Genomic DNA, 14,576 nt, shown 5'->3' with positions numbered 1-14,576 from the left:
TTTATAACTGGAGGTTTGTACCTCTTAATCCCTTTACCTATTTCTAGTGAGGAAATTTCTTGATTAAAGAAGTGATGGTTTTCAGCTTTCAGAAGGAGGCTGGATTTTCCTTTCCAGATGATATCAAAATCTGATAGAAAGTCATTGATTTACTCAGGCCAATTTCTGTGTTTTGAAGTGAAGCCACTTATCTGGCATTTTTCATTAAGGCTTGAAAACAGCTGGCTGCTTCCCAGAATGCAGTACTGTGACAGAGATTATTTTATGAAGTCATGGATCAGCTTCCTTTGTAACTTGCTTTAGTTGATTATGTGTACATTTTTTCATTCTCTGGGCTTAAATGAAGGCTGCACTTGGGTGAGGAAACAGTATTATTGTTTCAATGATAAAAGACCATTTCTATCTTGCTATGTTCCATTGTCTTTCCCATTGCACCTTAGTAATATTTTTGGTTTCAGGTTTTTTTCTGAACGTCATTTTTAAATACTATAAATACTGTGCTTTGAATTATGTAGTTTTAGAAACAGTATTTAAGATCATAAAACATCGTTTGAACTATATAAATACACTATTCCAGGAGTGTAGTTCGTTTTTATTTGTCCTTTCCCTCTTGATTTCTGACAGAGAGATCTGGGAAAGTGAGCTTTTAACGAAAACAAAACAAATTAAGAAAAAAACTCTACTGTTATTACAACTGTACAGTATGTAATCACTTTCTAAAGTTGTGGGGTACCATGTCTGTCTGAAACAGAAAGAATTCTAAGGGCTGAGACTAAACTAGACTTAAGTATATCAGTAAGTGTAGACACCTTTTTTTAAGAGCACTTAAGAGCGTAGTCCTAGAAATTCATTAGCAAAGACTCCCAAACCGAGGAATCAAATAGTATGTTTTTCTTTTACTCAAACTGAGGACTGACCTGGGACACAAGTGCCCACATAGAATGAGGTAATGATTGTCTCAATGAAGGGAGCTACTTTTGGTTGAAAATTGAATAAAAAAGAATGAGAAATGAGGTTTTGTGTTTCGGTTTTAATCATTTTTGCCGTGGAACCAGGAGGTGAGATTTGGTCAGCAACTTAATGCTGCTGTAATTCTCAGTTGTTGTGTGGATTATTAGCCTTCACAATTCTACTTTCTCTCTTCCTTTTGCTGACAGAGGAAATAACAAAACCCCATAGATAATGGCTCATGACAAACATTTATACTTTGGCTTCACTTGTGCCTTTTAATACTGTTTTATCTGTATCTTGGGGATCACTATTAAGTGGCTTCCAGACTTAACTACTCATAAAGATCTCTTGGGAAGCCTTTAAAAATTGATCTCCCAGTTTCCTCCTGGACCTGTTGAATCAGAAATACTGAGTATGAGGATGTGGAATCTTTGTTTGACACCCTTCCTGAGTGATTCTTGATATGGCCAACCTTTTCCTTGCCCAGGAATGGTCTCTAGGGACTCATGGTGGTCCAATTTTGGAAGATGACTGTTCTCAATTCCTTCCACTCTTCTAAGTTTCCAGTACTAACTTCCTCATCAGAAGATGACTGGGTCCTTCCTTTCAGTCAAAAAGTAAGGCCATTCTGGATATATTCCTCATGTTCCCTTTTGTTTCTCTCAGAATCATGTCTCTGGTTATTATCTTCCTTTGAATTTCACAGGAAAGAGCTCCTGGTTGAAAAGTAAACTCCACTTTTGTTTTTCAGTTTATTCATTTTCACTTTAAAAAAATTATTTTAGAGAGAGAGAGAGAGAGCGTGCAAATGGGGGAGAGGGGCAGAATGAGATTTAGAATTCCAAGCATACCCCACACCCAAAGTGGAACCTGAAGTGGGGTTTGACATGGGGCTCGATCCCATGACCCTGGGATCATGATCTGAACTGAAATCAAGTGTGGGATGCTCAACCAATTGAGCCATCCAGGTGCCCCTATCTATTTTCGTCTTTAATTTCCCTTCATACCACATCTGATCCCTCTCTCCCTTTTTTAAATTACATAGTTTCTCTTTGCCTTTGAAGAACACAGATTTTTCCTATCTGGAAAATTCTTGCCCCATAATCCCTGATACCATTGAATTTCTGTTTTTTCCCCACCAAAATTCCAGAAAGACCAATGTAGTTCTTCCTCGCCACTAAGCTTTGGGGCTCTTGTTTCTACCATTCTAAACCTCCCCCTGCCTCCTCAGTAATTTCCTCTAATTATGAAATCAATTTTCTTTTCTGGAAGTTAGATTGGCATTTCAAAGCAGGAAATAAAAAGTATGAGGAGAACTATAAGGAAATTTTTTTTCCATCTTCTTTAGAAAATGAAATTAGAAATACACAAAGGATACATAACCTATCTATTACAAACATTTGATAAGTAAGTATAGTTGTACCAATAAAAATTCTGACCTCCCTTAAAAGATAAGATCAGAAGATAAATCTGTCCAATTTTATCCTTGACATATCACAAATTCTTTTCTCTAATGGTTCATAACTAAGCCTTTGATTATAGTACCTCGTGATGGATACTTAGATAGTTTATTGCAAGATGTTTTAAACAGACCTCTCCCAATTTGGAAATTGTTTTGTCTTGTATAATGCAGGCATCTCATTATTACTGGAATATCAGAATAATTGCCACATTCTCTGGAGTTGCCCATAATTTATAAACTATTTTATTTTTCTTTATTTCCTAATTATGTAAGTTAAAAATTATGGTGAAAGTATTACATAAAAATTATTAAGTCAAATAACTTTTATAGTGCATATAACAAAAAAACGATATTCTTTTTTCTCTTACCACCTTGTTTCACTTAATAGAAGAACCATCTCAGTGTTTTTAGCTGTTTATTCTGGCATTTACTTCCCTATTTGAAAATAATATGATTGATTTTCATTGATTAATCATTTTTACTTTCTTCTAGGGTATTTGAGGATCCTTAGTTTTACCTCCTCTTTAAGTTCAAAATCCCACATGAATTACTGTTATTTCCAAGCATCTGAAATGTGATTAACTTCACTAAATAATTTGGTTTATGTAGTAAAGTAAAAAATTTACTTCCTCCTTACATAATTTATTATGTCTAAATTTCTGTATTTTTTTTTAAAAAAGTTTATTTTGAGAGAGAGAGAGAGAGTGAATGAGTGTAGGGGGTGGGGGTGGACAGAGCGACAGAGAGATTCCAAGCAGGCTCTGTGCTGACAGCATGGAACCTGATAATGGGGCTTGCACTCACAAACCATGAGATCATGACCTGAGCTGAAATCATGAGTTGGATGCTTAGCCTACTGAGCTACCCAGATGCTCCTATTATGTCTGAAATTTTAGTTACATCTCTTCCCAGTATCTTCTTATAACTATGTAAGGGCTTTCCACAGTTGAGTGATCTACTGTGTGATTGCATTTCTTTTCTTATTTTTGTTGTTATTTTACCTGGAGTTAATAATTGCCTCATTTTTTTCCCTTTAATTTTTGTAGAAACACCCTCTAACAGTTCTGCAAAATATCTCTCAGTACAGTGTTCTATATGCTCAAGCAGCCAGATAATTTACCAACTCCTTTTTTTCCTGCTTCTTGGAGGCCCTCTGCCTCCTGCCCCAGTGTGCACTGTGTTCACGGGGTCTGAGGCACAGCTATCATTCTGGGATTGCCCACTGTGTCTCTCTATGTTTCTTAAATCCACATTGTCTTTCTTATATATTTTTTTGTGTTTGGAAAGGCATATCCTTTAGTGACCTCTTGAAAAAGTGTGTTTGGAAATGAATTTTTGGGCTTTGCATGTCTAAGTGGACTAATTCACTGTAGGATGATCAGACAAGTTAGTCAGATCTTTTGTTGAGGGGCCCACCCACTCATAAAATAACATTATACATAAATCTTTTCTCTTGGGTAGTTTAGTATCATCAGAGAAGGATCTTCAGTCACTTGACAAGGGGAATGCAACCTGAATGCTAATGTTCTGGAGTTGAAGGAACTCTGTGATCATTGTACAGATTTTCACATATTAGACCTGTCTCAGCATTGTACCTTTCACTTGCCCTCTTTTGTGACTGCTGTACCTGAGTCTGAAACCCCACTGTCCATTTTCTCTGGAAAATAAACTTCAGATTTCTAGTGCGTGCTGAATTTGCGAGCGGTGGTATGCTGGTAGATGTTTAACAACTAGCTCTCTGAAAAAAATCAAAACAGAACAAAACACGGATTTATTGAATTTGCCAGCTTCTCTCAAATGCTCAAACTATAGTTGATTTCAAGCTACCAGTGTGAGGTCACTGCAGAGTTCACTCTTGCAAGCTGGTACGAGCCAGCTGCAGCCCACCAGTGATTGAGAGTTTAAAAATCCCTTCATTTTAGCAACTGCCGTTACTTTCATCTTCCAAAGTACCCAGCATCTCCATTTCGTAAGCATTTCCAGGGGCAAATTGGCTTGCTTCTTGTAGTCATTGGCTTGACTTTTCTCCTCTCTGCTAAAATGTTTCCTCCATCTGCTTTCCATCTTCAAATGTTGGACTATAGTCACTTCTTCATTTCACTAAAGTTGGAGTTTGTGTTTTTGTTTCCTGTCATCTTTGTGGTTTTAGAATTTTGAGACCAGAAGGGAGCAAAAATGCCTTTACTTTGCCATCAGGAAACCAAAAGTTCTACTCATTTTTCTAAATAAAAACTAGAGTTACAAAATGACACCTGTTGTTGTTAATAGTATTTTTAATAATCTTGTCTAAATCTTTAAGAACCTAATTCATAATATAAGTTGCTGAGAAGTAATTTTTTACTTTGCTACATAGAGCAAATTATTTAGTGCAGCTCTGTAGTACATACATTTCAGATCAGGGCATGCTTGAAGTTAAGCAATTTGTGGTGGGATTTTGAACTTAAAAGATGTGAAGGAATGTGGGTTAGTGGAGAGAGAGATCAAGTGTTGAGTTAGTTACCTTGTGTTGGACTGTCATAGGTCCTTTATCAGATATTATAGCCAAAGGCAATATTGAGCTCTGAGGAAGGTAATTTTTGGGAGAGGTTGGGTAAGGGTGGGGATGGGGGCATGTTTATTCAATTTCCAGGCTAGAAATACAGAATTAGAAATATACAATATCCTAATAAAATGTGTATACCTTTTAGATGTTAATAGCAAAACCATCCTGTTAGTTTTTTTTTTTTTTTCTATTTTATGGTCAGCAGTGATCTGTAAGCCAGAATAACGTAGGGGTAAAGCATAGAATCCTCTGTGTTTCTGTCTCAGAGTGTGACTCTGCCAATTGCTAGTCATGGGATTTGAGCAAGTTTCTTTATCTCTTAGTGCCTCAGAATTCTCATCTATAAAATTAAGATCGGAATAGAAACTCCTCTTAGGCTTGTTTTGAGGTTTAAGTAAGTTTACATTAAGGCAGTTATAATATATGAAGCATAGTAAGTGCTTGATAAATGATAGTTATAATTAATGTTACTGTTGCTCCTGGGACTAGTTGGCATTGGTTAATACCTATCTACTTGCTTATTAAAATAAACATTAATATGCATTAATGTCACATTAAAGTCATAATGCACACACGTTTCATTGGAATGTTCTTTTGTAACTTCATCACCCTTCCAATAATTTAGCAGACATAAATGCAGCACCAACTATGTATAATTTTACTGGGCTAAATGCTGAGGTTATAAAGTTTCCTAAATGGATTTGTTATTTGGACAAAAATTAATATTAGAACCTTTCCTCATTCTTCACACCAAAATACACTCCAGGTGGATCAAATAGTTAAACCTAAAAAAAAATAGAGCAATAGAAGTACTGATGGGAGATATGACTGAGTATTTTAATATATTTGGAGTAGAAGAAGCTTTTCTATTTATTGACATAAAATCAGAAACATTAACACTAAAGATGGGTACATTTTACAAAATAAAAATTTAAGTTCTGACTGAGGGAGGAATCACCAAAACAAAGTCAAGAGTGAAATGCAAACTGGGACAAATAATGACAGCACATATGATAGATAGGAGTAAATTTAATTGCCAATTAACTGGAAAATGGCAGACAGCCTAAAAGAAAACTACAAGAACAGGCCACTCACAGAAAAAGATGTTACAAATGTAAAGATATGCAAAATAAAGATATGCAAGGTTGTTCACTAAAATTTAAAGAAATTTAAATCAAACAAAAGGTATTTTTCATTTATTGGGAATAGTGGTGTGGATAGAGTGGGAGGAGACATATACACAAACATAAAACCACCATTTCCAGAGTTCTGAGTCAAGAGAGAATATCCTTTGGGTGGTGAGATTATTTTGGCTTCTGACTTGAGTGCCCAGCCCCCTCCTTACCTCTTTCAATATACCTTCTTGAGTGCTCATTTCTTCCAGTTTTGTTTCCTTGGAAAAATGCGTTGGCAGGTTACCTGAGGTTTAACGAGGCCTTCCAGCTGTGCATTAGTCATAGGTAGCGATTACTTCACACTCATATGAGCCAAGCATGTTCAACATTTTAAAAAAACCTCCCTTCTGAAGAGCTAGAGTTGGTTGATGTGTGGCCATGTGGTTTGATTTTGATATTGTTTTCTGAGACCTTCTGCTGTAGATCCCTATACACATCGTCCTCAGAGGCACTGTTTCTAGAGAAAAACAAACCAAACCCTTAGAGCTTCTAGGGAAGAAAGGGACTAGATTGGTTTGTTTGTGGGTTCATTTATTCAGCAAATATTTGTTGAGTACTTAGTATATGTCAGATAGTATTCTAATCATTGGGCATATAAGAGTGAACATAAGTTTTCATGGAGCTTAGTTTTAGAATGGGATAATTTAAAAAGTTAAATAAAAATTTCAGATGGCTGTTGTGAAGAAGGTAAAGTCAAGTAAATAAAGAGTAGAAGGATGTAGGTGGTCAGATAAATATATACATATGTACATGTATTATGCACACACTATAATAGTGCTTCTCAAACTTTACTGTATATCAGAATCAACTGTAGGGCTTATTTATTATTATTATTTATTATTTATTTTTAATTTATTTAACAAAGAGAGAGCACAAGTGGAGAGAGAGAGAGAGAGAGAGAGAGAGAGAGAGAGAGAGAGGGAATTCTAAGCAGGCACCACACTCAACATATGGCCTGATTGTGGGGCTTGATCCCACAACCCTGAGATCATGGTCTGTGCTGAAATCAAGAGGTGGTCCTCAGTCAACTGAACCACCCAGGCGCCCTACCTGTGGGACTTATTAAAACATTAAGATTGTTGTGCTCTTTCCTTCAGAGGTTTTGATTTCATAGGGGCCTGATATGGGACCTGGGAATTTACATTTTTAAAAAATTGTGAAGTGTTGCTGCTATAGAGATTATACCTTGAGAGCCACTGGTGTAGGTTATTTGGTGGTCCCAGAAAGCCTCCAAAGAGGTGATATATTTGGGAACCAGTGAGATGAAGATGGTCAGTGGTGGGGGGTAGAGGGTGGGAATGAAGAGCTTTCCAGATGAAGCAGACAAACTGTGGTTTGAAGAAAGCCGAGAGACTAGTGAGGCTGCAGGGTAATGAATGGAGGGAATGGAGGCAAGAGATGGAATCAGAGAGGGCAGACCGTGGAGAGCAAGGCTGAGAATGATAGATTTAGACCCTTTGTAACTGTATAAAATTAAGATTTTATTTCAAGTATGATGGAAAGCCATGGAGAAGTAGAGGACATAACTAGGTTTATTTTTTAGTGCTAGAATGGATTTTGTAAGAGGTTAAAAGTGAATGAGGAGACCAGTTAGAAAGTGTTACGATTGTCCAGGATAAAAGTGATATTGGCTTTGTTTAGGCTATAGTGGTGGGGATGGTGAAAAATGGGATACAGATGGTGGATGGGATTTCAGGTAAAACAGAAGGGACTTGCTGGTGGATTGGATAATGAGAAGTGAGAGAGAGGGAGCAGACTCAACTATGATTCCAACGTCACCTTTCAACTAGTGAAAGGTGACACCAGTAACTGTGAACATTGGAGTAGAAACAGAGTTGGGGAGAAATAAAAAAGCTTTTATTTATTTATATTTTTTTAACTCAAAGATGCCTTTAAGAATGGTGAAGAACCAGATATTTTTAGGGAAAGAGAGTGGGAATGAGGGTGAACCCATGCCTTGCTCCTTTGACAGGTCTGTTGTGATAGCTGACTAGGACAGGATTATTGTTCATGTGGATGTCACATACATCTTGGAAGCTGTAACTTCTGTAATGTGTGGCTTTTTAAATGGGTGAATAGAATCATGGCAGGAGCTTTCTAGAAAACCGTGCTTGAGCTGGTGGGCGCATGGTAGGCACTCAATAAACATTTAAAAAATTTTTTTTAATGTTTTTATTTTTATTTTTGAGACAGAGAGAGACAGAGTAGGGGAGGGGCAGAGAGAGGGGGAGACACAGAATCCGAAGCAGGCTCCAGGCTCTGAGCTGTCAGCACAGAGCCCGATGCGGGGCTTGAACTCATGGAGTGTGAGATCATGACCTGAGCTGAGCCACCCAGGCACCCCAATAAACATTTGTTAAATTAATGAATGAATGAGTGAACTGGGAACTTTTATATATCAAGCCTATTTATCATTCTGATGGGTGATGTGTCTTCAGATTTCATTATGTAGGGAATATCAAATATCCACTGGTAAAGATTATGTCTCAATTAGATTATCATAAAGTATTTAACTGGTCAGATGAATCCAAATGGGTAGAGGGTTTTTGGTGTAAGCAGTGTTGTGTTTCTTGTGATACCTAAGGCAAAGAGACAGTAAGTTGGTCTAAGACCTGTCTGGATTTCTAGTTCCATGTCTGTTTATCTTTTTACTTTTTCTCATGAGCCAGTGCCATCTATGGTTTTAGCAGAATCAGACCAGATTTGGAACCTGGCTTCACAGAAAGATCTCCTGTTTCTCTGTAGGCCAATATGAAGAGAGGTTTCAGGGCATGAGCTCCTGTAAACCAGCTTGGTGCAGTGTGTAATATGGGATCATAGGGGACTTAACTGAGATTTCAGAGATGATCAATATCTACCTATAAGTGCCTTTTCTGATGAACCAAAAGCCAGAATTTGTTTCTGAAAAGGAGAGTCAGTTGCCATAGGTAGAGAAATCAGAGAAGAGGTTGAGAATGGTTGTCAGACTGTATTCAGATGCCCAAACTTGTGAATGAGCAGATGGCCCCTAAATCATGGAGTGGATAGCTTTCCAAACTCATTTCTCCTTATTAGCTCCATTTAGGGACCAATGATTCCACTTTAGTCTTGTGAAATGGGAATTGCAAGTTAAATCCAGTGGTGCCTGGGTGGCTGTCAGTTAAGGGTCTGACTTCAGCTCAAGCCATGATCTCATGGTTCGTGGGTTCAAGCCCTGTGTTGGGCTCTGTGCTGACAGCTCAGAGCCTGGATCGTGCTTCAGATTCTGTGCCTCTGTCTCTCTCTGCCCCTGCCCCATGCACACTCTGTCTTTCTCAAAAATAAACATTATAAAAAATAAAAGAAGTTAAATCCATATCTTAACTATCATCCAAGTTCTTCTGAAGGGAGGAAAACTCTGTAATAATAGCCTGATGATTCACTTAGGGACATAATTGAAGCTGGAGAACATGTTGGAGGCTAGACCCAAGGTCACAGAGGAGAAAGGGTAAGTTGACATCCTGCTATAAGGAAGGGAGTTTATTGCGCTCTTTCCAAGCAGGTAAATAGAGAAAGAGAGGAGAGAGAAGTTGTAGATGCTGCAAAGCTAGGTGAAGGGGCCTGTGGAAAGAGTCCAGTGGTAGGATGGCCAAAAGATAATTTAAGAAGAGATGCTCAGTGTTCAATTTGAAATAGTTTGCTTTGCTCTCATGTAAACTCCTTTTAAATCTCCCTTTTAAATAATTGACAAAGTCTCTTATATTCATGGAAGCTTAATGTGAGTGGGGTATTGGGTGGGGAACTCAAGAAAGCTTGAGTTTGGCATTGGGTCTAATGGTGGAGGGAAGACAGGATGTAGGAGTTGAATTGACCTCAAGAATGCAAGTTTTGCCGCATCTGCATCCTCTACACACCTAAATAATCCTCAGTAATTTGGGGCAGGACTTTGGTGAGAGACCCGAACCCCAGGTGACTCTTGAGTTGTAAAATTTTGGATAGCAAAGATGATTTCTCTTGAAAAATTTAGGATTTTTGCTCTTTTAAAGTGATTTGGACCCCATAGCTCTTCTTCAACTTTACTAGATGTTTCATTAAACCCATGTTCCTGACTCATAGTTTTTTTCACTATCTGCTTCTCTAACTAGTGCAGTCTCTTTTGTCTGATCTACCTTTGTTTTGGATCTGGCTCTTTCCCTCACTCTTATGGCCTTGTGGGAAATGAATTATTCACTTCTGTACCTGGGTAGGGGACTGTTGTGCCCTGCCTAGCACCTGAACCCGGAAGACCTCTGATCACCCAGGAAGGAAGAGCAGACATGACTAATATTCTGGAAATTGTTTTCCTAAGTGTGAGTATGGGTAGACATTTGTTTTTCAAAAGTCATGTATGCCATGATCACATGGATTTAAACAGGTAAGGCTTTATGGCACTTTAAATGATATTAACAGATCATTTCACTTAAGAGAGAAAGAAGGCAATAAAAGATTCATTATTAGCCATATTATAAACCCTAGAGCCAATGCCTTGAAAATACTTTGTATACTGCTAACATCAAAGTCAGCACATATGCTTTTGGAGGAAATAATTAAAAATACTAATATAAGATAGTTTAAAAAATATTTTAATACTTCTACTAAGTCTATTTTGCTACTTCAGAATTTGCTAAATAGAAGCGAGCAGAATTTTAAGCCAGGAATGTGGTTTATGTGTGGATACTGACCTTTTGACTTCATTCTAACAGTTGCTTAATATTCTCCTCTAATGAAATTGTTTCCAGTAATAAAATTGCACTGCAAAAACTTCTTAGGTTATCTAAGGCCAAAATTAGACACCTAGAATAACAAAATAATTCTTGCCTGAGGACTGCTCTAGACAAGAGAAGCATGGTTGTGAAATCATTGTAAATGCATTTCTTCCTGTAGAATTTGCTAGGAAGGAGGTTCATTATGTTTCAGCTAAGAGTCTGGAAGTGGGAATGGTGGAAACAGTGGGCTGAGAAGATCAGGGATACAATAAGTTACTTGACTTGAACGGGTATACAATTTATGGCCCATGGTTAAGTTTGGTGAAGGTTTAGTAACAAAATGACAAACATATGTTTTCATACCATGCTGACTGTTGAAAAAAAAATTGCCTATAAATACCTGTGGTGGTCTGCCCTTGTTGTCTATCCAACACTATCCTCAGTCTTTCTTTTGGGAACAGCACCTTCTTACCTTTGGAAATGACTCAAGCTTCATTCTAAAAGTGTTCCTTTGGGTTGGGGAATTTATAAAGTGTGAAACCAAGGAGATTCTGATGGCCAGGTTTGCTGCCCAAAGGAGGAAAGCAGTCTACAGTGAAAGGGTCAGTTTGCAGTTCTTGCAGTTTGAGTGTTCAGTCCCTTAATAATGAAGGACACTTTAGTGTGCTTCCTGTATATTTTTACTTTGCTTAAACTGATCTAAACTTTGTTTCTGTTACTTAGCAAAAAGAATCCTGATGAACACATAGAGACTATAGGTAGGAAAGATGCTTTATTAAAGGCTGGGAGGCTGGCACCAATGTAACTCTGAGGTTTATAACCCTCTGAATTAATTGGTTGTTGGACATGACTGAGGAACATAGCCTTGGGTTGGTAGAAGTTCCATTGATTAAGTGATGGATTATTTTCTGATAAATATTTAATGGTCCACAAGACCAGTCAAGGGACCTAAAGACTAATCAGTCCCTTTTGGTTGGTTAGAACACTTGTCCAAACTCATTTTGTTTGTGTGATGAGTGTTCATGATTTACTGGGACTGATAGGACCCTATCACTGTGTCCCCTACTTGAGCAAATAGGTCCTTTCTCAAGCCCGAGTCAGGACAGCTTTGGAGTATACACTTGACAATATGGTCAAGTAGTGAAAGTTGATGCCCTGTCTTAAACCTTCCCAGTTCTTTTTTTTTTAATTTGTTTTTAAACATTTATTCACTTTTGAGAGACAAAGAGAGACAGAGCATGATAGGGGAGGGGCAGAGAGAGAGGGAGACACAGAATCCGAAGCAGGCTCCAGGCTCTGAGCTGTCAGCACAAAGCCTGATGTGGGGCTCGAACTCACGGACTGTGAGATCATGACCTGAGTTGAAGTGGGATGCTTAACCAACTGAGCCACCCAGGCGCTCCTAAACCTTCCTAGTTCTAAGTCCATACCCTCTTGCTCATCGGCCAAAGAATTTGATAAACTATTCTCTATTGAAGTGAAATTCATTGATAAAGGCTTATTTTGTTTCCCTTTCCAGTTAGTACTTACCTTTAAATGCACCAGAGTGGGGCGCCTGGGTGGCTCAGTCGGTTGAGCGTCCGACTTCAGCTCAGGTCACGATCTCACGGTTCGTGAGTTCGAGCCCCGCATCAGGCTCTGGGCTGATGGCTCAGAGCCTGGAGCCTGCTTCCGATTCTGTGTCTCCCTCTCTCTCTGCCCCTCCCCCATTCATGCTCTGTCTCTCTCTGTCTCAAAAATAAGTAAACATTAAAAAAAATTTTTTTAAATGCACTGGAGCAAGCTAGTTGTGGATTTAATGTACTATGGTAAGAAGAGGGGAGAAATGACATTTTTGTGGAAACACCACCCAGTTACCAGTAGGAGAAGCCATTACATTTATTAATGCTGAAATTCTTCCTAGCAGTGAGTCTCTCATAGAGCATAACCACTCTTTGTAAATAGTATTTTATACCATCTATTCTGATGTGAATCCTACATTATTGCTTTTATGTGAATGAATCATACTTCCACATAGTACAATAATATGTACCATTTGTAGAGAGCTGCTATGTGCTAGATACTGCTGGTGCTTTCACACACTTTATCTCATTGAATTCATCTTCAGAACAATGTTATTTTACAGGAGAGAAAAACTAAGCACAGAGAAGTTAAGCAGCTTGGCTAAAGTCATAAGTCTAATGAGAGGGCATAACTCAGAAGACACACACCAATGTTGCATTTTTTAAATTGGACTCCTTGCCTGTATGAGTTACCTCCTTACCTGCCTTTCTTAGGTGGGGAGTGGGACGTGGTTGCCATCACAATCTCAAGGGAGAAGAAGGCCTTTGGGCAGCTTGCATGGATCATGATCTAACCCAGCTGTGGAAGAATCTTCTCTCTCTCTCTCTCTTCTTTAAAATTTATTTTATTTTGAGAAAGAGAGGTGGGGAGAAGGGGAGAGAATCCCAAGCAGACTCTGCACTGTCAGCTCATATCCTGACATGGGGTTTGAACTCATGAACTGCGAGATCATGACCTGAGTCAAAATCAGGAGTAGAATGTTTAACTTACTGAGCTACCTAGATGCCCCAAGAATCTTGATATCAAGTAAGGATCACTAAATGTTACACATAGACTGAGTTCAGGTTGATTATCTCCTATTTTTATCAGAGGGTAATTCCTCGTGGTTTTTGGGAAATATTACATGGTACCTTATGGTGATTGAGTTACTGATTGAGAATCTATGGGTCTATTAATAATGTCTTATGATTCTGATTCCTAGAGGTATGTCAGATGTAGTTCATACCTGAAAGTTATAAATGGGCCAGATTATACTCTTGCTTAATATGTTAATATATTAATAATTGACATCTCACCAGTAACTTCATTTTAGAGGCATCTGGATTAATGTACTGATATTCTCCTACTAAATTGAATTAGATCTTTAAGGATCAAAATCTTTTCTAAGTATTTTATTGTATTTTCAAAGTGTTTTTAATAACACTTTGTATATTCCAGATTTTTAAAAAAATTTTTGTTCTGTTTTTTCTAACTTCCTAAGTAAACACCAGTGCCATTGTAGGGTAAATCTGCATGAATCTTCACAATCTGGTTCACAATCTGGAAATAGTATACAACTCCGTGAGGGGACAAAACTCAAGCTATCTTGCCCTATGTGTATATGGCTAATCTTTTATTTTTCTGCCTTGACTGTGTCCCAGTATGTAACACTGGTGTTGGTACCCCATCATTTGGGTACATGAATAGTTAGAAATAAAGGTGTGTAAGAGAGCTTTGCTATACCAGATGTAGGACCTTAATCCTTACTTTTCTAGACCTTAGAATGAGGTGACTGAGAGAAATTATCTGCAGGTTTCATTCCAACTTAAAAGCTGGAATTTTCTAATGCTGGAGAATTAGAGATTTGTTTTCTGGTGTCTGACCACAAAGCCTTTTGGAGGTTGAATAAAACACCACAAATTATGTTGTTCACTGTGTTGGGATGGAAGTTGAAGGCAGGAAGGCGTGCAGAGAGCCTTGATTTAGTTTCTCAGATGGCTTGCCCCCTGTTTCCTTCAAAATGATGGGCAGAGATTTTAATGTTTATCATGTTTTGACATCTGTGATTTCTTTTATAAGCAATCATCATAGTGGATGTCAAGAACTATGTGGTAATTTACAATTATTCTGCGGTATCACGTAATATGTGTGCATCTGGGAATAAAGGTTTTAGAGAATTTTTTGGCTAAAGTATGGTTGCA

The sequence above is a fragment of the Lynx rufus genome, unplaced genomic scaffold (assembly GCF_022079265.1).
Source record: "Lynx rufus isolate CCGP_SWC_20201006 ecotype Redwood Valley unplaced genomic scaffold, mLynRuf1.p SCAF_2, whole genome shotgun sequence".
Lineage (NCBI taxonomy): Eukaryota > Metazoa > Chordata > Mammalia > Carnivora > Felidae > Lynx > Lynx rufus.
This window is presented reverse-complemented; position numbering follows the sequence as displayed.